The sequence below is a fragment of the Arachis ipaensis genome, chromosome B8 (assembly GCF_059453495.1).
Source record: "Arachis ipaensis isolate K30076 ecotype BB chromosome B8, ASM5945349v1, whole genome shotgun sequence".
Classification (NCBI taxonomy): Eukaryota; Viridiplantae; Streptophyta; class Magnoliopsida; order Fabales; family Fabaceae; genus Arachis; species Arachis ipaensis.
The window spans coordinates 86,815,079-86,840,697 of NC_142443.1; positions in this window are offsets into that span (position 1 = coordinate 86,815,079).

Below are 25,619 nucleotides of genomic sequence, written 5' to 3' on the forward strand. Positions count from 1 at the left end.
GTGGTGGCGGCGAGCAGCGGTGGAAAGGGAAGGAGAGAGGAAGAAGGAAGGAGAGAGTAGGGGAGGGGGTGGTACGGTGGCGATGGCGGGTCGGCGGCGGCGTCTGAGTGATGGTGCGGTGGCGGCTGGAAGGTGGTGGGTGGTGGTTGGAGGGAGAGGAGGCAGAGAAGGGGAAGAGGGTTGGGGGTGAGGGCTGCGCGACTGATAGGGTTCGCGGGCTGGGGGGGTTATATTTTCGAATCCATGCGGCCGTGTGGGGCATGCGGTCGCGTGGTTGGAACGAGAATGGGAGTGACGCGATCGCGTGGGGTGCGCGATCGCATGCGAGGGGGAAAGAAGGGTGACGCGATCGCATGGGTCGCGCGATCGCGTCACTGGAAGTCGTGCTAAACGCACGACTCCAGCACCGTTTTAGCGCAACTCTCTATCTCCTTTTGGGGCGATGTGCAATCCATGCGACGCGATCGCGTCGCTCACGCGGTCGTGTGGGATTGGTATTGGGTAAGTGACGCGATCGCATGGGGCATGCGATCGCGTGGGCCAATTTGTGCGAAACGCACAAGGGCCACACGATTCCAGCCCAACTTTCTATTCGTTGGATCCTTTCGCGATATGACGCGATCGCATGGGGCATGCGGTCGCGTCGTGCAACCACTTTTTTTTTTTATGCATGAAAAGTGCAGAATGCAATGACTATCATGGATGCTTATGCATGATTCCAGGTTTAATAAATTAAAATAAAAAAGGAAAAATTGAAAGCAATTAACAAGAAATAAATTGAAAAAGAAGCGACCATACCATGGTGGGTTGTCTCCCACCTAGCACTTTTAGTTAAAGTCCTTAAGTTGGACATTGGAAGAGTATCCTGTTATGGTGGCTTGTGTTTAAATTCGTCCAAAAATCTCCACCAGTGCTTGGAATGCCAATAGCCTCCGGGGTCCCAAACTAGGCATGTAAAGCTTCTGCTCAGCTTTAAACAGATATCCAGCCTCCCGGGATGACGAATGTCAGAACATAATCCATGATCCCAAGCTGTGTTTTTAGATCCGCCTCCGTTTTGATTTGTAAGTTTCCATTCGGGCGGGTTAAAGAGTAGAATCTCACCGTGGCGACCAAACGTCCTCCGTGATCCATGCAATTGAGCACGATACCAATCTGTGTACTTCGAGGTGAAGCGTGGAACCTTATTGAACCTGGCGCACCAGCTCTGAATACGAGCTATTTTCCTCTTACTCTTAAAGCCGCAGAGAGCTCTAAGCTGGCCATCTGTTTCAAGCAAACCATATTCAAGTGAATAAGTAAAATTATAAGTTAAGGATTGTACCCACTTGAAGCTTGTATTGGGTGGCAATGGCCTTGGGATAGGTGTTTTTGGTGGTTCTGCAAGTTCCGTTTCCTTGTGCTCTTCTGTGAATTCTTCCACTTCCTTGCAAAGATCTTCGATTGTATCTGTATTCTGGTCAAAGTCTTCTCCGTCTTCCTCATCACTTGAGTCATAGATTGGAGGTTGAGAGAAATCTACCTCCGCATCATCTTCATATTCACTTGGGGAAGATTCTTCGATCTCAGAGAATTCACTTGCGGACGCAAGTTCATCACTAGGAGGATGGGAAGAAAGCATGCAAAAGTGGAAGGAATGCAAGAAGTTGGAGAAATTGCTAAGCTGTCCAGCCTGACCTCTCTGCACTCAAACAACTATAACTTTAGCTACAGAGATCCAAACGACGCGGTTCTAGTTGCGTTCGAAAGCTAACGTCCGGGGCTTCGATTTGATATATAATATGCTATAGTTCCCCTGAAGCTAGGCGACGCGACCTCGTGATCCATGCGGCCGCGTCGTAGTGACGGAAATCAGCGCATTTCTGGGCTGTTTCTGACCCAGTTCTCGGCCCAGAAAACACAGATTAAAGTCTATAAAGTGGAGGAATGCATCCATTCATAGGAGGCTCTCACAATTCACAATTTTAGGAGTAGATGTAATTTTTAGAGAGAGATGTTCTCTCCTCTCTCTTAGGATTAGGATTTAGGATTTCTCTTAGTTTTAGGAGTGACTCTCAATCCCAGGTTCAACGTTCTTTTACTTTATATTTATCTCTTACGTTCAGATACTTTAATGCTTATATTAGTTATGTTGCCTATTTGGCTTATGCTACATTCATGTTATGATTTTCTTAATTAATATTATTTGAGGTATTTCAGATTTAAGATTGCTTTGCTTTTGATTTAATTTAGATATTTTCTTCCTTTTAGTTTTGGTTAAATAATTGGTGACTCTTGAGTTATCAAACTCATTGTTGATTGAGAATTGGAATTCTTCAAGAATTAATTCATCCACTTAACTTACCTTCATAGTTAGAGGTTAATAAAGTGGGAGAAAAATCCAATTCTGATTACAATTGATAAGGATAACTGGGATAGGACCTCCAGTCTTCATACCTTGCCAAAAGCTTATTTTTCAGTTATTTATTTATTTTTATTGCTTGAAAATATACCTGTGCACATTGCCCGAACTCCAAATTTCTCAAAACCCCCAAATTTACAATCTCCATAACCAATAATAAGAACATACCTCCCTGCAATTCCTTGAGAAGACGACCCGAGGTTTGAATACTCGGTTATCAATTTCCAAGGGGTTTGTTACTTGTGACAACCAAAACGTTTGTACGAAGGGATTTTTGTTGGTTTAGAGACTATATCTACAACGCGACTGTTTTTATGACATTCTTTACTAGCAAAAATTCCGACGTCAAAATGGCGCCGTTGCCAGGGAATTGCAAACGTGTGCCTTATTATTGGTTATTGTAAATATTTTATTTCTGCTTGTTTATTTGTTTTTATTTTTATTTTTTTTTTCTTAAGTTAAGAGGTTATTGGTTTTTATTTTAAAAATTTTTTTTATCTTATCTTATCTTATTTCAAAAATCAAATTTCAAAATTCAAATTTAAAAATTTTCAAAATTCAAATTCAAAAATTTTCAAAATTCAAAATTCAAAATTCAAAATTTCAAAATTCAAATTTCAAAATTTAATTTTCAAATTCAAAATTTAAATAACCTTTTAATTTAAATTTGTTTTTATTTTTGTTTTTAATTTTTATTTACTACTATGAACTCTCACCCCTTTGGCTGTGAGTCTGGTTACAATAATGTTGCAGGAAGAAGAAATTACAATGAGAACAGGCATCAAGGTTGGAACAATCAAAGATGGGAGGAGCCACAAGGATTTGATCAACCCTCATGGCAACAACCACCTCCAATGGACTATCAAAAACCACCACCATATGCCTATGAACCCTCTCCTCAACATAACTTTGGACCACCAAACTCACAAGTCCCTTTCCGCCATTCACCTCCATATGATCTTAACCCTCAACCGCCATACCAGCCACCTTATGAGCCATATGAACCATACATAGAACCACCCAAATTCCAACCCAATTACTCCCAAGAACCACCACTTCAATATTCATCATCTCCATATCCATCAATCCAAGAGCACTATGATCCTACTTATGAAAGCCGAGTGCATCAAGAGACACAGGATCGTCTCAATGAAACAATGGATCGATTTCAGGCAACCACTCAACAACTGGGGCAAGTATTAATCCAATGGGCTTCTAGACGCTTAAATACACAAGGATCAGCCATAGCCCCATGTGGACAGTCTAGTGAAGAGCATAGCATGAAGGAGATACCAGAAACCCCAGTGGACAAGACAGAGAATGAATTCGTGCTAGAACAAGTAGACATAGAGCCTCCTTCGGAGACGGTTGAAATTGATGCTGAAGAGGGTGTACAACCTCCAAAGCATATCATAGTTGAAGACTTGGAAGAGGTTGATCAAGAGATGGAGATTCAAAAAGAAGAAGCACAACCTCCCATGCCCTTGGAAAGCAATGAAGAGGAGATTGAATTGAAAGAGAGCTACCAAGAGGAAGAGGTTGAAATTGAAGAAGCTTGCAAAGAGGTGGTAGTTATCAGAAAAGAGCACAAGGGAGTGGAGCTTGCAATTTCATTAAAAATACCTCCCCCTAAGTTGCCATCATCCTTCACAACATTCAAGTGGGCAAAATTCATATCCCATAGCTTTTTAATCCCACTTGAATATGGGCTACTGGAGATGGATGGTCAACTTAGAGCTCTTTGTGGCATTAAGAGTAAGAGGAAGATAGCCAGTGATAAGAATTGTCAAGCAAGGTTCATCATGGTTGGAAGCTTTAAGTTCAAACGCAAAGGTTGGTATAAAGCTCAACTGAATGGGTCTAGGAAGCTGTTTGGTTGCTGCAGTGAGAATTCAGATCACCTTTCACCCGGCTGGAAAAATACAGATCCCGACAAGGATGGGCGTAAAAGCAAGATTTGGGATCCTGGAATCTGCTCTAACACTTGTTACCCCGGGAGCCTATGAATCTTTTTGAAGCTGCTCAAGGGTTTTACATGCCTAGTTTGGGACCCCGGAGGTTACTGAAATCACAAACACTGGTGGAGATTCCTGGATGAGTTCAAGCATAAGCCACCATAACATGAAGCTCATCAAATGTCCAACTTAAGGAATTTAACTAAAAGTGCTAGGTGGGAGACAACCCACCATGGTATGATCGTCCTTTTTCATTTTTATTTAGTTTTATTTGTCTTTGAATTTTATTTTATTTTGTTATATTGAACCTGGAGTTTTGCATCACATTCATATTAACATTGCATTCTGCATTTTTCAAAAAAAAAAAAAAAGCGAGCACGCGACGCGACCGCATCAGCGACGCGTCCGCGTCGCAAGGAGAGAAGAGAAAATAAAAACAAACAGAGAGTCACGCTGGAGCAAGGCTGGAGGCGTGCCAATGGCACAAATCACCCCATGCGACCGCGTCGCTGACGCGTCCGCGTCACCTGGGAATAATGGCCTCCCACGCGACCGCGTCACCCACGCGGCCGCGTGACCTAAAAATCGACGTCAACCGGGTGCATGGCCGAAAGTTGAGCTGGAGTTGGGCTGGACTCGTGCTGGAAGCCCAAGCCTCACCACGCGATCGCGTCCCCCATGCGATCGCGTCACCCAGGATTTTGGCAATACTAAGTTTTGAACAGAGAGTTGTGCGACCGCGAGGCTGCACTCGCGCCATTAGCACAAATCAAGTCATTCGATTGCGTACCCCACGCATCCGCGTCACCCAACCTTATCCCGCACCACGCGACCGCGTCACCCACGCGACCGCGTCGCCAGTGTCGCACAACCTATCCAGATTAGTGCCAATTTTCTTATCTTTTCTCTTCTAATCCTAATTTCTTCCTTCTCTCTCCTTTCTCACTTTCTTTTTCTACTTCTCATTCTTTTTCACTTTCATTTTATTTATTTGCATACTTTCATTCATTACATATTTTTATTTTTCTAAAGTTATTATTGGTGTTCAAATATTCTTATTCAATTGTTACATCTTTTCTGATATTTTCTTGGTGCTTAGTGACTTGTTTAATTCTGATTGGGTAATATTATTTAAATCAATGCTAATTTTTATAATACTGATATTCCTTTTGCATTGACATGAACTCGCATTGTCTTTCATTACCCACTCTCTTCCCCATTGTTGCAAATTTTTCACCATTGGTATGCCATGGCTTCTATTGTTTTCTCACTTACATGTTGAAGCTTCCATGTAAATGAGACCCTTATCATTTGGCATTAACTCACCCATACTTCTTTTATTTTCTTATCTCTATTTCTGGATTACTCTTCTTCCCTTTTTCTTTCAGGATGGCCACCCGGAAGGGAAGCGGAAGACATTTTACATGGGGAGACAGACAAGTCCATCTGCACAATCCTTAGAGAAAAGCAACAGTTGAAACAACCCATCAACCTGCAAATCTCAGCATGCACTGAGGACGGTGCAATCTTTAAGTGTGGAGAGGACGATACCGATCTCCGTGGGTTAGTACTTTCTTTTCAACACCAATAATCTTATTTTCTTTATTTGTTCATTGTTGCATCTGCATATTTGATTGCATATTTATTTGATTTTGTGCATTTAGTTACTACTTGGTTAAAATAATAAATCTCTTTTTAAGATCCTGTTTTTGAAAAAAAAAATTTCACTAATTTAAATAAAAATTTTTAAAAATTTTTATGTGTTAAATTTGTTTGAAGTTGTATTTGGAACATGGTTTTTGAGTCAAAGAACACACAACCTGTGAGACTTTGAGCTTATTTACATGGTTACATTATTTAAACCATAAATTTTTATTCCTGTGTGTTTTCTTCTCTATAATTGCAATCTTTGCTTTGTTCCATTCTATATGTCCATTATTTAGTATATTTACATGCTTGCATATGATTGAGGCCATTATTTGTTATTAACTCACTTATCCCAAATAAGCCTACCTTTTACATCACCTTTGTTAGCCCCTTGAGCTTTTAATCCCTTCTTGTTTTATAACCACATTACTAGCCTTAAGCAGAAAAACAAATTAAAAATCCCAAGTGAATCTTTGGTTAGCTTAAGATAGAAATTGTGCATCAACTAAGTGTGGGAACATTGGTTAATAAGGGAATGTATTTAATTTATTTGAATATTGGAAATTTGGGAACCTACTCATGAAAAACCAAAATAAAAAAAAATGAAGAATCCATGTGCATTGATAAGTTATGTTTGCTTTTATGTTTCAAAAAAAAAAAAAGAGAAAAAGAGAAAAAGAGAAAAAGAAAAAATATATATATAATACAGATAAATAAATAAGGGGACAAAATTACCCTAATGTTAAGTTAATGAAAAATCAATGTACATGTGATAAATTAAAAAGAAAAATTTGGTACATGAGTATGGAAATCATACAAAAGTGGAAATTATGGGTAGCTAGGTATGATTTTAAAGTTATATAGAGTGTATGTATGTTAGGTGAGAGCTTGGCTAGTCAAAGATTCAATTTATAGCTTACTTAGCCATATATATACCTTTACCCTTACCTTAACCCCATTACAACCTTGAAAAAGATCTCATGATGTTTGCATTGGTACACTAAATTTTTGTTGATTGGTTAGATGAAGAACAAGGTTTAGAAAGCATGACTAGGGAAGAGTATAGTGATTTACCCTATACACTTGAGAGACTAGAGTGATATACACTACCAGTGAGGGTTCAGTGCTTAATTCTATGTTTCCTGCTTTCATGAGCTATCTTCTTACAAGTTTACTTGCTTTTTATTGTATAATTTGAATTAGTGGAATTTGATTTATATTTGTCTTGGAGAACTTATTTAGTTTTAACCAAGTAGGTAGAAACATTTTGCATGTAGTTGCATTCATAGGTTGCATTTCATGCATTCTACCATTCCTCTTCATTCCTTTATAGCTTCTCTTTTGCTTAGCATGAGGACATGCTATTGTTTAAGTGTGGGGAGGTTGATAAGCCACTATTTTATGGTTTATCTTGTACTCAATTGAGTGGTTTTTATTAACTCTTTACCCACTTATTCATACTATTTGCATGGTTTTATATTTCCTTCCTAATTATGTGTTTTGATTGAAAACATGCTTCTTTGATCTTATATTTGCTTATTATTAATCCTCTCTTATTACCATTAGATGCCTTGATATGTGTGGTAAGTGTTTTCAGATATTATAAGGCAGGAATAGCTTGGAGGATGGGAAGAAAGCATGCAAAAGTGGAAGGAATGCAAGAAGTTGGAGAAATTGCTAAGCCGTCCAGCCTGTCCTCTCTGCACTCAAATGGCTGTAACTTTAGCTACAGAGGTCCAAACGACGCGGTTTTAGTTGCGTTGGAAAGCTAACGTCCGGGGCTTCGATTTGATATATAATATACTATAGTTTCCCTGACGCTAGGCGACGCGATCGCGTGATCCATGCGACCGCGTTGCAGTGACGGAAATCAGCGCATTTGAATTTGAGACCAGCGAATTCTGGGCTGTTTCTGACCCAGTTCTCAGCCCAGAAAACACAGATTAAAGTCTATAAAGTGGAGGAATGCATCCATTCATAGGAGGCTCTCACAATTCACAATTTTAGGAGTAGATGTAGTTTTTAGAGAGAGAGGTTCTCTCCTCTCTCTTAGGATTAGGATTTAGGATTTCTCTTAGTTTTAGGAGTGACTCTCAATCCCAGGTTCAACGTTCTTTTACTTTATATTTATCTCTTACGTTCAGATACTTTAATGCTTATATTAGTTATGTTGCCTATTTGGCTTATGCTACATTCATGTTATGATTTTCTTAATTAATATTATTTGAGGTATTTCAGATTTAAGATTGCTTTGCTTTTGATTTAATTTAGATATTTTCTTCCTTTTGGTTTTGGTTAAATAATTGGTGACTCTTGAGTTATCAAACTCATTGTTGATTGAGAATTGGAATTCTTCAAGAATTAATTCATCCACTTAACTTACCTTCATAGTTAGAGGTTAATAAAGTGGGAGAAAAATTCAATTCTCATTACAATTAATAAGGATAACTGTGATAGGACCTCCAGTCTTCATACCTTGCCAAAAGCTTAATTTTCAGTTATTTATTTATTTTTATTGCTTGAAAATATACCTGTGCACATCGCCCGAACTCCAAATTTCTCAAAACCCCCAAATTTACAATCTCCATAACCAATAATAAGAACATACCTCCCTGCAATTCCTTGAGAAGACGACCCGAGGTTTGAATACTCGGTTATCAATTTCAAAGGGGTTTGTTACTTGTGACAACCAAAACGTTTGTACGAACGAATTTTTGTTGGTTTAGAGACTATATCTACAACGCGACTGTTTTTATGACATTCTTTACTGGCAAAAATCCCGACGTCAGTTATAATAATTACTTGGTTTTGAGCTCTTCATGCTTAATTTGGCGAACGCCAAGTACATGTGACATTGCCTTCAAGATTCTTAAATCTTTTTGAATTGCATGATTTGGCCACCATGTGATTTGAATCCTTTTCTTTGATTAGGCAATTTCTTGATGGATTATGTGTATTTATCTTAATGCATTATGCTTCTTGATTATATACATCCATAATTTTTTGGCTTGAATGCTTTCATGCTTCTTTATGGCTTGTTTGGTTGTTTTGACCCTCAAGTTTAGAGCATCTCAAGCACACTGGAATGAGTGAAGTGCATGTTCCTCTTTTGTATAATTGTGACATAGCTCTCTATGTTGGTGTGTGTGTTCTAAATCGCGCGCAACCTAGAATGCACACTTACTTTTATTTATGTCATACATTGGGTCACTCACTTCATTCTAGTGAATTACCTCATTCCAACAATGTATGGTTTCTTACTTTTGTATTTTCTCGTCTTACGGTGTTATATTTTTGCTTTTCATGAATGATGCATCACAAGCAAACACAGAAGTGGGACAAAGAACACACAGCAACCGGTTGATCCACCAGCTGAAGGTCGCAATCCGGAGAATCGCCGTACCCCCTTGCTCATCTTTGAGTGCACCGAGGACGGTGCAAACTTTTAAGTGTGGGGAGGTCGTCCGACCAATCAGCATTTTTGGGTGACAAGTTTCTAATTCCAACACTTTTGCATTTTATTTTTAGGTCTTCTAGGATTTTTAGTTGCATTTTCTTATTTTGCATCTATATACATAATAAGCTTAGTCAAAATAATGAGATTTTTCAAGTATTTATAGGGCACCCCAATTGATTGAAAAAAAATTTTAGAACTTGCTTGAATTACATATATTGTGGAACATGATTTTTGAGCTAAAAACACAAGCACGTGAGCTTTGTGCCTAATTGTGTGGTTACATCATATAACCACTTATTTTCATTCTGGTGTGCATTATTCTCTCCCTATGATTGTAATCTTTGATTTGTTTGATTCTTTATGTCCATTATTTTGTGTATACATGCATTTATATGATTGAGGCCATTGTTTTAATTAGTTCACATACCTAAATGGCCTTACCTTTTATCCTCCATTGTTAGCCAATTTTGAGCCTACGCTTAACCCATTTATTCTTAATTTTAGCTTACAAGCCTAAAGCAAAAAACAATGAATGTTCCTTGTTTGGATCTTTGATTAGCTTAGGCTAGTGAGAGTGTTTATCATTTGATTTTGGGAGAGTTGGGAACATTGGTTGGGATAAAAGTGTATTTTTGTGTTTTTGTTGAAAATCGTGGGAATTGGGTACATACTTATGTATTAATCATCTGTAAACCATATGCATTGATGTTCTTGTATATATTTTAGTTAAAAAAATATAAAAGGAAAAAAAAAAGAAAAGCAATAAAAAGGGGACAAAATACCCCAAAGTAAAGTTCAATAAAAATCAATGCATATGTGTGGTGATTAAAAGAGAATGCATGAGTGTGTGAAAAAGTGAAGAATGGGTAGTTAGGTTAGGTTTGAATAGTATAGATTGTCATAGGTTAGGTGGGAAGTTTAAGTTAATCAAAGACTCAAATTTCAAGCTCACTTGACCATATGCATCTTACCTTGACCCTAGCCCCATTACAACCTATGAGAAAGTCCTCATGATATTTGTATGCATGCATGAAATGATTGTTGATTGTTAGATGAAAAACAAATCTTGAAAAGCATGATTAGGGGAGAATTGAGTGAATCAACCCTATACACTTGAGTGACTAGAGCGGATACACATCCGGTGAGGGTTCGATCGCTTAATTACATGTCTCCCCCCACGATTATCTTTTCTTGCAAGTTTACAAAATCTTTCAATAACTCAATTCAATTGTGGGTTGCTTTGATTGCTATTGCCTTAGCCCTTGTGCTTGTATATGTATTCTTGGGAATTGATTTATTTTGACTAAGTAGTTGCATTCATTGAGATAGTTCCATATAGGTAGATTGCACGTAGGTAAATTGCATTGAATAAATGTTGATACCCTTTGCTTCGTTCTTGATTTTAGCATGAGGACATGCTTAGTTCTAAGTGTGGGGAGGTTTGATAAGCCCCAATTTTATCGTTTATCTTGTGCTTATTTTATGGATTTTTTCACCTTTTCCCACATTTATTCAATGAAATAGCATGGTTTTGTAATTCTCCCTTAATTTGTGTGTAAGTGTAAAAACATTCTTTTTAGGCCCTTAAATTAGTGATTTTAATTCACTTTAATTCCATTCGATGCCTTGATGCGTTTGTTGAGTGATTTCAGGTTCATAAGGCAAGTATTGGATGGAAGAATTGAAGAGAAAAGCATGCAAAACGGAGAATTCATGAAGAAATGAGCTTTTGGAGAATTGAGGGCCACGCGCACGTGTCATGCACGCGTACGTGTGCATTGGAGATTTTTGAAGCCACGCGCACGCGTCAAGCACGCGCATACATCAAGCACGCATACGTGTGAGTAGGGGTTTTGCCATCGACGCGCACGTATCAAGCACGCGCACGCGTGACGCTCGGCACGTGACCCACTTAAAGTGAAATCACTGGTGGCGATTCCTGAGCTGCCCAGACCCAAATCCACTTGTTTCTGAGGGTATTTCATGCAGAATTGAAGCTTGAGCAAAGGGGGAGCAATTTTTTGTAGCTTAGCATCATGTAGTATAGTTATAGAGAGAGAAGCTCCCTCTTCTCTCTAGAATTAGGTTAGGTTAATTTCTCTTAGATCTAGATTTGATTACATGATTTCATCTTGTTTACTCTACAATTTCTTGTTTCTTCTACTTCATTCTTCTTAGTTCTTTTGTTAGTTTTACTTTTATGCTTCTTTTATGTTCATGAATGCTCATGTTGAGTGTGGATCTCTTTTAATGAAATTTGATGATTGATGTTCTTTTATTGTTAATTGGAGTTGTGATTTTACTTTTCTTGCAATTGGTAGTTGGTAGATTTATTATTCTTGTACTTTTACTATGCTTTCCTTTCATGCCTTCCAAGTGTTTAACAAAATTATTGGTTGGGATTTAGAGTAGACTTTGAGCATTCTTGGCTTGGAAAGATTAATTAGGCAATCTTGAGTCATGAATACCCAATTTAGATTGGTGATCTAGAGTTGTTAGTTAATATTATTTTCGTTGACTCTAATCTCTTGCTAATTCAATTAGTGAGTTAATTAGGATTTTTGGATTGAGATTAACTAGTCTTGTTTGACTTGTTATTAGTGACTAGGATGAAAAGCCTATAATCTCAATCCATGCCATGAATGTCTCTCTTTATTACTTGCTTTCTTTAGTCACTTGCTTGATTTACTTTTCTTATCATTTAAATTCTTGCCCATTTAATTTCTTGCCCCTTTTATAAATCAAACCCCCTTGTCCCTTCATAGCCAATAATTGATCACTTCATTGCAATTCCTTGTGAGACGACCCGGAGTCTAAATACTTCGGTTAATTTTCATTGAGGTTTGTACTTGTGACAAAACCAATATTTTTTATGTGAGAATTGTTTGTTGGTTTAGAGCTTTGCTTACAACGAAGTTCTTATTTCTATAAGAGAAATTCTAGACCGACACAATAATTCTCATTGTCAATGTGCAAGGAAACTTAATGAACAAAAGAAACTATGGAAATCACAGATCAATCAATGACACTCCTTGAAGTTTAGTTTGCATCACCTAATTGACATAGAAGTGGGGTATTTAGGTGCTATGCAACATACAAAAAGAAAGGTGAAAGTTGAAATCTATCACATAGCAAGCATGGTCCACAAAGCTTAGAAAGCTCAAAAAGATGTCATTAGGTAAGCTTATGATCCAATTTCACAATTCCTCAATCTCAATGTATGAACTTGGTATGCACAAAATTAAGCAAGAAGAATTCAATACCAAGCAACAAATTACAACATCATTAAAGGAATCCAACAATGAAAATTAAACTAACTAACTAATTAACTAATTAACTAACTAACTAATTAAAAAAATGATGGTGGATGATGGTTGAAAGAAGAAAAGAGGATAAGAAAAGAGAAAAGAAGAAAAACAAATGTAGAGAAGAGGAGAAAAGAAGAGTGGGTGAAGCAGGGGTAGTCACGCGTACATGTGGGTCACGCGTAAGCGTGACTTTGGAGAATGGGGTGTGACATGTACGCGTGGGCGGGATAGGGGAAAACAAAAGGTCACGCGTACGCGTGCGATGAATTTGTGCTAGACGCACAATTCCCACACACTACATGCACAACTTTCTGTTTGGACCGTGTGATAGCACAATCCACACACAATCCTGGCACGGTCATATTCTGGAGTGTCACACATACGCGTGGGTCAAGCGTACGGATAAGGGGAATTTTTTTTAGACAAGCCAAACTCTAAAATTAACAAAATCTGCAAACATGCAATACAAGACAAAAACACAATTCAAGACAAGATTATTAACTATTCAAATATTCAACCTAAAATAAAAATTTACCTAAACAAATAATTAGCTAAGAGCAATATATACAAGAATGATATAAAGAATGAATTTCAGTTGTTTTGGTATTAATTTGGGTATGGTTGATTTGGCTTTGGTTTGTGAGTTTTGAAAATTAGAGGAGTTGGCATACTTTGGTAAAAATAGAATTTTAACCAAATTTGGCAGGCCATAACTTGGCTCTCAGAGTTTGGAATTGAGTGATCTTTATTCCAAATTGAAGATGGTTGTGAGAGCTTTAAAACAGTATAAAGATGACGGAAATTGGAGTTTTTTAGAGAAAGTTATGAACGTCGAAAGTTAGATATAAAAACTAAACTCTGTAATGTTACATAACCAAAATTTCTACTTTGTGTACCCACGCACACTATCGTACGCCCGCATAGATCAGAGCGTATGTTGAGACTCGTACGTACGCACGAGAATGTGTGCGTGTGCATACCCAGAAAATTTTACAAGTTGTGCATACCCACACTATGATGCGTACACACACATTGGGGAAGTCATTCTGGTGTGTGCGTAATATGATGCGTACGCACGATACCCTATTTTTGTACTAAAATCCTGTTTTTAAGTGTTTGACCTTCCCGACAAGCTTGTAAACCTCTGTAATCCTTATTTAGGATTCCCAAGCTAGTATTTAGGCTTTGGGAAAAGGGAGAGTACTATGAGAAGACTTAAATGAATAATTCTGTGATGAGATTAGAGACGGTGACTTAGGCTTGGGAAGTTCTATGGATGGAATAACTAGAGCGAATTGGCAAAGTGTTGAGTTGATAATGAATTGAGAAAAATGAAAGATTGAGGTTGTTGAATCTAATCAGAATGATTGTGATCACTGAACTGAATGCATATTCTGATATGCTATGATAGGTAAGTCGCTATGTGCCTGGCAAGGACAATGGTTAATCCCGCTTTTCGAGGTTGCGGCGCCAGTGTAAGGACGATGGTTAATCCCACTTACGTTGAGATGTGAGGTAGAGGCAGTATTTCCCGCACACATCCTTTCTGGTCACAAGAGTGTGCTCGGGCACTATATCTCGTAAGAGTGTGCTAGGAAACTATATCCCATAGCACAATTTATATACGTGACAGAAAGGCGACATTCCAAGGAGATGTGTCAGGTTGGCAGTTGAACCGACAAGTGATATCACGGCCAATAGGATAGGCATTAATCATATGCATTCTTATGTACTTGTTTGATTTGTTTACTTGCATTGTGTCAACTTTTATAACATGTTTAATTGCTAATTGAATTACTTGCGATATATGCTATTTACTTGTGCTTTACTTGCTTACATCTAATTGTGTTTTATGATGGGATTGAGGAGGTTCAGTAGGCGGTAGCAGTGGGATCGCATGGAGGATAGGTTGGTAAAGGTTGTGGGATAGCGGTGTTCTCTAGAATAGAAAATCCTTGAGTTAGATAACCCTTTATGGTTTAAGATTTATACGGCTAGTTACCTTTTGAATATTGTATATATATATAACTTATTCATCTTATATTAACTACCTTGTGTATCTTGGAGCTGTTTACAAGGTTTTATATATTATGTTTTGTTCTTTTTGTGCCTACGCATTTTAGTTATCGTGTGTGAACGTTTCATGCCTTGTATCTCTGTTTATGCATCTTTGATCCTTTATTCCTTCATCGGGCTTCTAGTCTTAATATTTCTTGATTATATACTATTGTGTTTGAGCTTTAGAACTGTCATGACACTTTGTTGTCCTTTGCTTTACTGCTAGAGGTAAGGCTTAGAGTGATAAGGTGTTACACACTATAAGAAAAATACCCATTCAGCCACACTTTTTTTAGACTACATTTGAAAAGCGTAGCCTATTCTAGGAATAGGCTACGCTTTTCTCTGTGTTTCCTTTTTGTAGGAGAATAGGAAACACATTTGTGGCATCACTTGAAAAGTGTCTCTTTAGATATTATAAATATCACTTATAAAGCGTAGTGATGGTGCAAGGATTATCGTCGGAATAGAATTTCTTAATGAAATCCGCGTTGGTAGTATAGCTTCTACCGAACAACAATCCCCGAGTATCAAATTTAGAAGGGATTTGGTTGTCACAAGTTCAACCCCAATAGAAATAACCGAAGAATTCAAACCTCGGGTCGTCTCACAAGGAATGGGCAAACATGTGCTTCAATATTGGTTAGAATTCCGGGGTTGCAAATCATGAGCAAGAAAATAAAAGGGGAATCTTAACAAGCAAGCAATCTTAAAATGCAAGAAATTAATTCAAATAAATAAGCAAGACATGAGCAATTCCAAACTAACAAAGTAACATCCAATATGATTCTATTCTAAACTAAACAAGTAGTTATAACTAAGTCAAGTAATTAAGAATTTTGGGTTTTCAAATATGAATGATAAAAGCAACTCTTGGCTAGGCATGGGAATTGGGGTCACCATCCTTGTCTAATAACCATATCTTGACAATTATGAGGAACCAAACTCATTAAGTCAACTTCTATACTTGAAGTACGTCAAATGGTTTGGTCAACATCAACCCATAAGTTCTAACCTTACCACTAATTGACTTAATAGAAGGTTAGCGTCAATGGCTATCAAATTGACCACTAAGGGCTCCCAAATCATCAAATCCATTACACCCAATGACTCAAGTTTACCCAATTCTCTTAGCCTAGGCCAAGAGTGAAAAGAACTACTCCATAATCAAGGTAAACAATTCATCAAACACTTGGTAAGCATTAACAAAAGACATGTTCAAATTGCAAGTAAATTGAAATTAACAAGTACCCACTAACAATTATCAATGTACAATCATTCAAACAACACAATTAATTATAGAAATCATCAATGTAACATCAACAAGTCAAGATTCACAACATTCATGAAATGGGTGTAAAATGACAATTGACAAGAATTCATAAAACTATCACAAGATCTAAGAAAAATTATACTAAGGAATTCAAATTAAACTATCAAAACTAGTAATTAACAAGATCCAATTCAGAATTCAACAAGGGAAGATTAAATTAAAACTATATCTAGAGAGGAACAAGGGTTTCTCTCTCTAGAAGAACAAAAGAACTAAAAACTAACTAAAATTGTGTCTTAGTGTAAAATGATTGATCCCCCCTTTCTCCCTAGCATCCTTGGGTCTTTTCCATGCAGAAATAGCTTGAATTTGGGCCTGATGAGCCTCAAAAATTGCCAGGCACGATTTCCTTTAATGAGGTCACGTGCAGCTTCCCGCGCGTGCGTGCCATGCGTGCGTGCGCGCCGATTACTTTTGTGATCCACGCGTGCCCGCCAAGTGCGCGTGTGCGTTGATAGGAATCCTCTGATCCACGTGGATGCGTCCATCCTTGCACGCCGCTTCCAGCCATCCTCATCCACGCGTACGGGTGGAATGCGCGTGCGCGCCAATGCTGATTTTCCCAAAATTCAAATCTTCATGTTCCTCCCTTTTGTGCATGTTTTCTTTCTCTCTTCTAGGCCATTCCTACCCTATAATTCCTGAAATCACTCAACAAATACATCACGACATCGAACGGAAATAGAAGAGGATTAAAATATGGCAATTTTAAGGCAAAATAAGCATGATTTTCATCATGAAGCAATATTAGGAAGTGAACACAAAACCATGCATTTCTTGTGAACAAGTGTGAGAAATATTGACAAAACCCCCAAAATTCTACACAATATAAACCACAAAATTGGAGTTTATCAAATCTCCCTACACTTAAACTAACCATATTCTCATGCTTAGAATAAAAAGACTAAAGATCATGGTGAGAAAGGGTTTATGAAATGCAAACTACCTAAGTGAATGCATGCAACTAATGTAAAATCATCTACCTACTTGGTCAAGGGTAAATCCATCCTCCAAGAACACATTTGGACATATGGGGTGAAAATAATATGTAGTTCATGAATCCTACCAAATCGAATATCACTAAGGAGTGCATATAACTTGCTAGATGAACGCTTGTGAAAGCCGGGAACAAAGAATCGAGCATCGAACCCTCACCGGAAGTGTATCCGCTCTATTCGCTCAAGTGTATAGGGTTCGTCGCTCAACCCTCTCCTAATCATGCTTTCCAAGATTTATCTTTCATCTAACAATCAACAATTACTTAATGCATGCTTACAAGTATCATGAGGTCTTATTCATGGGTTGTAATGGGGCTAGGGTGAAGGTGAGGATGTATATGGCCAAGTGAGCTTAAAATTTGAGTCCTTGATTAACCTAGGATCCCACTAGACACATAGAATAACTTATACAACTATAATACATTACCTAGCTACCCTTGAGTTTCACTTTTTGCATGCTCATGCATTCTTTTCAGTTCTCATTCCATATGCATTGTTTTTATTACTTTGTCTTGGGGTTTCCTTGTCCCCTTTTATTGCTTTGTTTGTTAGTTTTTTTTTAATCCCCTTTTTTTTGGGGCTTTATGTACAAAAGTTTCAATGCATATAGTTCAATCATTCGATACATGAGCATGTTCTCAAATCCTAGAATTTCAATTACACTATAATTACACACCTATATATCTACCCAAATTTCCCAAGTATACCCTCCTAATTGAATGATACACATCCTAACTTACCTAAGCTAATCAAGGATCCTAATTTAGGGATATCCATAGTTTTTCGCTTAGGGTTGTTGATGTGATCTATTTAAGAACAAAAATGGTTTATCATGGGCTCAAAATTGGTTAGCAATGGTAGATAAAAAGGGTTAAGGCCATTTGGAAAAAGTGACTATTGAAATGATGGCCTTAATAATGTAAATGCATTCATACATAAAGTAATGGACATATAGAATCAGACAAAGCAAGGATCACAATCATACAGAGAGAGATATGCACACAAGAATGGGAAATAATGGTTAGAAGATGTAACCATGCAATAGGCTCAAAACTTACTTGCTTGTGTTCTTAACTCAATCATTATGTTCCAAAATACATTCTTAAAGAAAGTTTACTGCAAAAAATTTTTCAGAATTTGGTAGGGTACCCCAAAACACAATTTCTTAGGGAAGAAGTTATTGTTTTGACCAAGCAACTCTATAGAAACTAACTATCATGCAAGTAGTATTTATAAGCAAAACTAACTACACATGCAACGTACTAACAATGTACTAACTACTAAGCAAAAGATAAATCCATGGGTATTGAACGGAAGAGATTGTTACCCATGGAGATCGGTCAAACGACCTCCCCACACTTAAAATTTAGCACGGTCCTCCGTGCTACGAACAATGCGCAAAGGACGGTCGGGACCGGAACCGTCACTATCCTCTCCTTCAGAGCTCCCATCACTTGGGTTTGAGGTGGATGTGAATATTTCGGCTTCCTCTATGCTAGGGTAACACAATGCAGAAGCTTCTTGATGTAAGTGTATCGGTGTTGATTGCGCCACTCATATCTATCAAGCTTCCGGTGTAGATCTTCTATCCTTTGAAGTGTGGATCTTTGCCGTGGTGGGGATGATGAGGTGGAAGGAATAGTAGATAGGAGGGCTATGTCAAGGCTTGGGTTGTTCATGGGAAGATGTAAGTATTTTCCGCTTGGGACCACATCGTCCTTAGCCGGAACTATAATCTTCCTGTCCTTGGCATCCCAAGGAACACCCGCAGTAGCAACTAAATCAGATACCAATACTGGAAATGGCAAATTACCCCTGGCATGAACTTGACTCATCGCTTGCTTGACAAGAAACGGAATGTTCACCGGCCTCTCCATGAGAACACACCAAACAAGCAAAGTGAGATCCGCCGTGAAGGACGACTTGTGGGTGCTAGGTAGCTGATGAGGCACAGAAGTTGGTGAATTAAAAATTATTAAAATAGTTACGTTGTGAGTATAGTTCTTAACTCACCGAAAATCTGCCTATCAATTTAGAAATATGTCACAGAGAGTTTAAATTAAAAATTACTGGGAGTTGGAGTCCCAGGTCGTCTCCCAACGAGTTGCAGAAAAGTGTGTTATTTTATTAATCAGATGTTCCAAAAAGTTGAGTTAAGTAGAGGGAAAATTAAATTGAGGAGATTTAAATAATATGAATAAAAGCCTTGATTGGGAGTTGATTAGTTGGAATCTCTATTATTGATGGGATGATTTCAAGATTAATTTATAATTAATGGTTGTTCCGTTTAGTTATCCTTTACTAGGTAAAGGAAAGTCAAACAAGTTGGAGTGCTAGATCTGTTCATGAGTTGCAACCCACTTAGTTCAAAGGGATTGGTGTTAGTGACTAGATAGCAATCCAACAGTTAACCCAATTACAAATTCTCTTTCAATCCTTCCAACTCAAGAGTTCCTTTTAATCAACTCCCCATCAAGTGAAGAAACTACTCGCTCATTGTAAATAATAAATCCATAACATATGAAAGGGAATTAAAAGAAGACATGATTATTGGAATGGAAAATAAATTAAAATGAAAGAAATAATCCTTGTATTAAATAATCATGAAAGTATTCAAATGACAAAATTGAACAAAGCAAAGAACATGGAAGAATAAAACCAAGTTAAGAGAACGAACTAGAATGACGAAGTCTTGATGAGGAAATAACTCTTCTCAATGTTCCAAAGCTAAGATCAATTGAAAATTAAAATTCTAAAACCCTAGAGAGAAAAAACCTAGAGGAGGAATAAAACTAGATCTAAAAACTGAAAACTGTGTAGAATGAATGTTGTCCTTTGTTTCTGCGTATTCTCTGGCTCTAGTCTGCTGTTCTGGGCCGAAAACTGGGTCGAAATAAAGTCCAAAATCGCCCCAAGAGAATTCTGCAGATTATGCAGATCGCATATGTCACGCGATCGCGTCATCCATGTGGACGCGTCATTCGCGCTTTTCCTTGCCACGCATTCGCGTCGTCCACACTACCGCGTCGCTTGAGCTTTTCCAATCCGCGCGGCCGTGTGAGCCATGCGGCCGCGTCACTGCGATTTTCTCTCCTTCGCGCGGTTGTGTGAGCCATGCGACCGCGTTACTTCTCGTTGGTTATCTCCTCAAATTCTTGTGTTCCTTCCATTTTTGCTAGCTTCCTTTCCAATCTCCAACTCATTCATGCCCTATAAAGTCTGAAACACTCAACACACAGATCACGACATCGAATGGAATAAAGGAGAATTAAAAATACATAATTAAAGTCTCTAGGAAGCAGTTTCCAAACATGTTATAAATTCAGGAAGGAATTATAATTTCATGCTAATTTAATGAATAAGTGGATAAGGATCATGATAAAACCACACAATTAAACACAATATAAATCATAAAATAGTGGTTTATCAACCTCCACACACTTAAACATTAGCATGTCCTCATGCTTAATTGAAGGAGATAAGGAAATAAGTATGAACATGTAGAAACTCATGAAATGCAATGCAAGCCTATATATATACATATATATATATATATGTATATATATATATGCAACTATATGATTCTTGCCCACTTGATCAAAAGTAAATAAGCTCTTCAAAACAATTACAAATCAAATTTCACTAATTTTATCATTATACAATAAAACAGATAAAAGTGCAAGAAGATAGCTCATGAAAGCCGGGGACATGAAACTTCAAGCATTGAACCCTCACTGATAATGTGTGTACGCTCTAATCTCTAGTGTATAGGGTAATCACTCTATCCTTCTCTAATCATGCTTTCTAACTTTTGTTTTTCTCCTAACCAATCAACAACAGTTAATATACCAACGCAAATATCATGAGGTCTTTTCAAGGTTGTAATGGGGCCAAGGTACAGGTAGGGGTATACATATGGTTAAGTGAGCTGATAAATTGAATCTTTAATTAACCCAAGCTTCAACCCAACCTATATATTTTTAATGTAATCTTAAAGTTCATACCTAGCTACCCAGAATTTCCTTTTTCAATCCATACTCATGTATCAACTTTGTATTTGATTCTATCATATGTGCATTGATCTTTGAGTTCTGAATTTAACATTGGGGTAATTTTGTCCCCTTATATATATATATATATATATATATATATATATATATATATATATATATTATTTTATTTTATTTTATTTTATTTTTTTATTGAAAGAAATATAGCTTATCAATGCACATAGATTTTTAATTCTTATAGTTTCACATGAGTAGGTATCCAAATTCCCATTAAATTTTCATGACACATTCCCTTAACAACTTTTTGTTTCCACGATTTCCCATACTTAACTAGCACACACAATTCTATCTTAAGCTAACCAAAGATTCAATTTGGGATATACAATTGTTTTTCAGCTTAAGGTTAGTAATGTGGTAAAATATAGAACAAATTGGATTTAAAGGCTCAAAGTGGTTAACAAAGGTAATTGAAAAGGGTAGGCTTAATTTGGATAAGTGAGTTTAAACAAATAATGGCCTCAATCATGTGCAAGCATGCAAATATAATAAATATTGGACATATAAGATAAAACAAAATATAGATTACAATCATAGAGAAGTAAACACACAAGAATGAAATAATTCTGGTTAAATAATGTAACCATACATAAAGGCTCAAATCCTTCACAGGTTGTGTGTTCTTTAACTCAAATGTCATGTTCCAAATACAACTCAAGCAAATTTATCATAAAAATTTTGAAAAATTAGTGAAATTTTGTTCCAAAGATAGAGTCTTAAAAGAAACTTATTGTCTTTTCAATCAAGTAGAACATGCATGCAACTATCCTATCCTATGCAATTTATTCTATTCTATAAAAGAAAGAAAATCTAACTAAAATATCCTAATTATTGGTGCTAGAGAAGAGAAATTACCTCCGGAAGTCAGGTACTGACCGACCTCCCCACACTTAAGGCTTTGCACCGTCCTCGGTGCCGTCTGTCAGGAACAGGGGTGGGCTGGTAGCAGTATCTCCACAATAGGGACCATCATGGCTCCCTGTGCAAGTAAAAGAAGTGGATTCCGGGGTGTCTGAGTCTTTGCAATCTCCTCTAAGTAGCTCCCTGAGGTGTTTGAATCTTCGGTTGTTACGGCGCTCTCTCAACTTAGCTTTGTGTTCTTGCCGATCCAACCTCTTGATTATCTGTTGGAGCAATTCATCAGTTGTAGGTGCTTATGGTGTTGAAGAAGGATTATCTTCAACTGGAGTAGTAGGAAGGCTTGTAGTGGCTGGTGGGAGTCTGAGGTATTTTCTGTTAGGGACATACTGATCATCCCGTAGAAGCACGGCTTTGGTGTCCCTAGCTCTGTAGGAGACTCCGGCAGCTGAGACAAGATCCGAGACCAAGGCGGGAAAAGGTAAATTGCCTGCAATTTGTACGTGTCCCATAGCATTCCGGATATGTCGTGAGAGATTCAGAGGTTAGTCTGTAAGGATGCACCATAGTAGAACAACCATGTCCGCAGTGAAGGAGGACTCATGAGTGCTCGGAAAGACGTAATAGAACATGATCTGTGCCCATACGCGAGCCTCCAAGGTAAGTGCTGAAGCCAAGATTCCTTTAGGGCGGGTACGGTGGTATCCGTAGATCCAACGGCTGCCAGGTAATGCGATAACTCCGAGAACGGAGTCCCAGTCAAATTGGTACCTCTGGCACTTAAGCGCGGCTTCTTGGAAGGCGTCCATTCCTTCTGGAATAGGGGGAAGACTCAGAGCTTGCTGAATGGCCGTTTCTGTAATGGGGACTTGCCTCTGCCAAACATAAACAGACTGCAGGGTTGGCATGTAGAAGTTAGAGTAGAACTCAACTACCCAAGAAAGATTGACCTGCCTTGGCTGTCTCCGTAGGAAACCCCATTGTCTTCATTCAATTTGCGGTTCAACAAAGGTAGCAATATTAGACGGGAGGATAAGAAGGTATTCATTGTTATAGTTCCTTTCTGCCAGGATAGGGAACATCTGCTCACAGTAGTGATTGGGAAATCGCGCAGTTTCCTTTGCTGGAAAGACTTTCTCTTTGTCATCAACCATTATTATCCTCTTAACTCTTTTTGTTGAGGGCATGACTGCAGTTGAAGATGGCTCTGCCACTGATGCTCTTTTAGTGCCTCTTCTTGCTGGGGGTTTAGGAGTTGCTTTCTCCTTTCCTTTCTTGGTGGCCATCGTAAAAAGAGAGGAGAAAGTAAATTAAATTCAAATAGATATATAGCAAGGAAGAGAACGGAAAAGTGGTGATGGATACACATTAGGATGTAGTTGACATTAGCACAGGCTCTCGAGTACATGTGAAAAGCCAACAATAAAAAATGGTCAGTGCACCGAAAGATAAGTAGACGCAAGGTATTTATTGGCATGCCGGAAAAAGGCATGAGTAGCATAGACCAAGCATCTGTTGTAACAAGCCAAAATATTTGTATTGACAATTAAATTCAATTAAAACAATATTAAAGAGAATTTGTGAAAAGCAAGCATTGAATAGTAGAGTAAAGTAATGTAGAAAAGTGCATAATGCTATATGGGCTTTTTCACAAACACATGGCATGCATGGTAAATAAGATATAGAAAGTATGAAGGTGAACATGCAAGCAATCCCTTAAAAATAATAATTGTCAAACAAATTGCAACAATCCACAAGCATATAATGAGGAATAATGACTCAAATAAATTTCTAATACCATGTAAAAAGGAAAAGAAGAAGAAGGAAAATATGAATAATGAAAAGAAAAAGAAAAGAAAAAGAAAATAACATATAAAATAATAATAATGATAGAAAAGAGAAGAAGGGAGAAGAAAATAGAACCTTGGTAATGGAGGTGAGAGAGAGAGAGAGAGTGATAGGTGAGATAGAAGGAAGAAGGGAGAATGAAGAAATAAGGAGGAAAAAGAAGAATCAAGATTTGGAGGAGAGAAAGATAAGATATGTGGCAATTTTAGGTTGAGCTGTGCGGCGCATGCAACGCGGCCGCGTGGGGCACGCGTTCGCGTGGATGCGCTTCAAGTATGGTGACGCGATCGCGTCGGTCACGCGGTCGCGTGACCCATGTTATGCTTCTGGCGCGAGTGCAGCCTCGCACCAGCACAACTCTCTGTTCAAATTAATTTATTTGCCAAAATTGGGACGGCGCGATCGCGTGAGTGTGCGTCAGAAAATAGATAACGCAGCCGCGTCGGCGACGCGGTCGCGTGATAAGGATTGTGCTTCCAGCACCAATCCAGCATCACTCTCGCACAATATGTCATTGTGCACCCTTTTACGTCGAAAACTCAGGGCACGTGGCCGCGTGGGGCACGTGGTCGCGTGGGAGGCCATGATTCCCATGCGACGCGAACGCGTCAGCGACGCGGTCGCGTGGGTTGATTTGTGCCATTGGAACGCCTCCAGCCACGCTCCAGCGTGACTTTCTGTTCATCTTTATTTTTCTTTACTCTCCTTACGATGCGGACGCGTCGCGATCGCGTCGCGTAGCGGAAATTTTTTTTTTTAAATAAAAACATGTAAATGCAGATGCACGAAATTACTAAGAAAGAGAAGAGTTATTGAATAGGAAAAACTAAAAATAAAGAAAAGAACGATCATACCGTGGTGGGTTGTTTCCCACCTAGCACTTTGCTTTAACGTCCGTAAGTTGGACGCTCCACTAGCTCAATCTTCTGCTATGTGGGGATCTTCCAAGAGGAAGATCTCAAGCTCCTTGTTTCTCTGCATCTTCTCGCCATGGTATAGCTTTAGGCGTTGTCCATTAACCTTAATGAGTTCAGAGCTTGAGGGATGGCTTAGGTGATAAACTCCGTATGGTTCGGCCTTCTCTACTCTGTATGGACCTTCCCATCTTGATCTCAACTTACCTGGCATGAGCCTTAGTCGAGATTTGTAAAGGAGGACTAAATCCCCAGGTTGGAATTCTTTCTTCTTGATGTTTTGATCATGTACAACCTTCATCTTTTCCTTGTATATTCTGGAGTTTTCATAAGCTTCTAGGTGAAGGCTCTCCAGTTCCTGCAGTTGCAACTTCCTTTCAGCTCCGGCTTTCTCAATTCCCATGTTGCACTCCTTAACTGCCCAAAAAGCTCTGTGTTCTACTTCAACTGGGAGATAACAAGCTTTTTCATAAACCAAGCGGAAAGGACTCATCCCAATGGGTGTCTTGTATGCTGTTCTATATGCCCAGAGTGCATCTTGTAGCCTGGTGCTCCAGTCTTTTCTATGAGGCTTTACTATCTTTTGCAAGATACGCTTAATTTCTCTGTTTGACACCTCAGCTTGCCCATTAGTTTGGGGATGGTAAGCTGTTGCAACTTTATGAATTATCCCATGCTTCTTCATTAATCCTGTCAGTCTCCTGTTACAAAAATGGGTGCCTTGATCGCTCACGATTGCTCGTGGTGATCCGAAGCGACATATAATATGATTTCT